The sequence below is a fragment of the Colletes latitarsis genome, unplaced genomic scaffold, assembly GCF_051014445.1.
Source record: "Colletes latitarsis isolate SP2378_abdomen unplaced genomic scaffold, iyColLati1 scaffold0052, whole genome shotgun sequence".
Classification (NCBI taxonomy): Eukaryota; Metazoa; Arthropoda; class Insecta; order Hymenoptera; family Colletidae; genus Colletes; species Colletes latitarsis.
The window spans coordinates 35,001-37,500 of record NW_027488402.1 but is presented as its reverse complement, the minus strand read 5'-3'; the positions used below and the strand labels follow the sequence as shown (position 1 = coordinate 37,500).

Below are 2,500 nucleotides of genomic sequence, written 5' to 3'. Positions count from 1 at the left end.
AACCGATGGACGCTGCCGCGTTCGTTCGTAAATGAATAATATACATACTCATGGCTAACTTGAGGCGAATAATCGCAAACGACGACGCGTCGATTTTGCGGCCATCGTTGCTCGCGCGACTAACGACGACCAGCCGAAACGGCTGTAGTTTATCGCATCGATTTCATCGAGCAACCGATGGACGCTGCCGCGTTCGTTCGTAAATGAATAATATACATACTCATGGCTAACTTGAGGCGAATAATCGCAAACGACGACGCGTCGATTTTGCGGCCATCGTTGCTCGCGCGACTAACGACGACCAGCCGAAACGGCTGTAGTTTATCGCATCGATTTCATCGAGCAACCGATGGACGCTGCCGCGTTCGTTCGTAAATGAATGTTATACATACTCATGGCTAACTTGAGGCGAATAATCGCAAACGACGACGCGTCGATTTTGCGGCCATCGTTGCTCGCGCGACTAACGACGACCAGCCGAGACGGCTGTAGTTTATCGCATCGATTTCATCGAGCAACCGATGGACGCTGCCGCGTTCGTTCGTAAATGAATAATATACATACTCATGGCTAACGTGAGGCGAATAATCGCAAACGACGACGCGTCGATTGTGCGGCCATCCGTTGCTCGCGCGACTAACGACGACCAGCCGAGAAGGCTGTAGTTTATCGCATCGATTTCATCGAGCAACCGATGGGCGCTGCCGCGTGCGTTCGCCCGATTGCGCGTGAAGTTACTGTTCGGAACCAAGAATATACGGGTGTATTATACCCGTTTGGTCGCAGCCACGCGCAAAGGCTTTTGAATGTACTGTACGCCCGGCCGTCGAACGATGGTTTTCCGTCATTCAGGAAACAAAAAGAAACTTTTGTCGTCGATATGGCGCGTTCAATCCTCCGTCGATACGCTGGTCGGAGGTGCGAACATCGAATATTTTTAAAGCAAAGAACAAGGAGCATTTTTAAATACAAAGAGAAAAATTGTAAATTGTATATGATTACCCTGAACGGTGGATCACTTGGCTCGTGGGTCGATGAAGAACGCAGCTAATTGCGCGTCAACGTGTGAACTGCAGGACACATGAACATCGACATTTCGAACGCACATTGCGGTCCACGGATAAAATTCCTGGACCACGCCTGGCTGAGGGTCGTTCACTTGTCCTAAAACTGCTTGCGTTGTTCTCAGATTCCCTAACCCCGCCGTCGTTTACCTCTCCTTTCGGGGAGATGGCGAAGAACGTTTCGGAGCCGGGTCGATGAAGAGAAAGGTATCAACGTACGAGCGAGAATTTGGGTATTTCGTTGGCGTTTGTCGCTGGACGTACGAAAAAGAATAAATATTATATATTATTGGCAAGTTTGCGCACCCCTTGCGTGGTGAGGCAGAGATCAGTCTGGACTCGCGCGAGTGTTTTACGGCGTCGTGCGTCGTGTTGTCTGGAGTATCATCACGACCGCCCGTTAAAGCACCGCTCCTACGATTTCTGACTTTGACGGCACTAAAAACCACCGTGGGGCGCAAATCGCGTTTCGTACAAATCTAATGATTACCGGCGCTCCCGACGTTGCCCGAAGTTAATAATTTATGCAAAGGAAAGAGAAAATAAAGCGTATACTAGTTTTGGAGCATAACAAAAAGGACACTGGAAAGAAATTTGACCAAACACTGATAATTATGATATGTAATATATGCCCTACCACGTGAAATTTGTGGTATCCGTCGGTCGTCGTCTTCCTCTCTGTTCGTTCGTACAGCCCCAGGGAAAAATGATAATTTATCAAACGAATCGGACGATCATCCTCTATGGAGAGGCTCGAACGAACACGACGAGAAGCGCGATACGAACGGAACCCAAAAGAAGGGATATACTCTGAGAAGTTGGTCGCCCCATGTCTCTCTTTGTTACGAATATGTATATCGATTGCGAGACCGCGCGTTTAGCCGGTCGTCCAGTCCACGAATGCTTTTCTTTCGAACTTACGGTGGACTTTGGTAGACTATCAAAGAATCAACGAAAATCGGATCGGGTAGTTCTATCATAGACACACACCGTGGTTCTTCTTTAATTTGAAAAGCGACGGAAGGACGTTAAAAGTAATCAGCCGGTTACGCCTAGCGAGCGTTTCGCATCGAACGAATGAAAAACTAAGACAGAAGGGAGACACTTTGGCGAGGCGCTAAAAACCCATCATTGATATCCTTTTCTCCGAGAAAGCAAAATGCTATTATATGCTATCGGAGGACGCGGAGAAGTAGGAGGTGGTGGTCGATTCCATATATACACCAGGTTCTTGTTGCTCCGATTCGTTACGGTGTACGATTTGTTTTTCTTTTTTTTTTTTTTTCAACTAACAAGTTTGTTCGACGACCTCAGAGCAGGCGAGATGACCCGCTGAATTTAAGCATATTACTAAGCGGAGGAAAAGAAACTAACTAGGATTTCCTTAGTAGCGGCGAGCGAACAGGAAAGAGCCCAGCACTGAATCCCACGGTTAT

General features: G+C 47.8%; 1 non-coding gene and 1 pseudogene across 1 annotated transcript; both read left to right on the top strand.

Annotated features, from left to right (window-relative positions):
- Positions 1-999: 999 nt before the first annotated feature.
- Positions 1,000-1,154, top strand: LOC143350991 (5.8S ribosomal RNA). Its single transcript, XR_013081397.1, has one exon. It is a non-coding gene; the product is annotated as a 5.8S ribosomal RNA (ribosomal RNA).
- A 1,215-nt stretch (positions 1,155-2,369) lies between these two features.
- Positions 2,370-2,500, top strand: part of LOC143350999 (large subunit ribosomal RNA) — a 3,127-nt pseudogene continuing 2,996 nt past the window's right edge.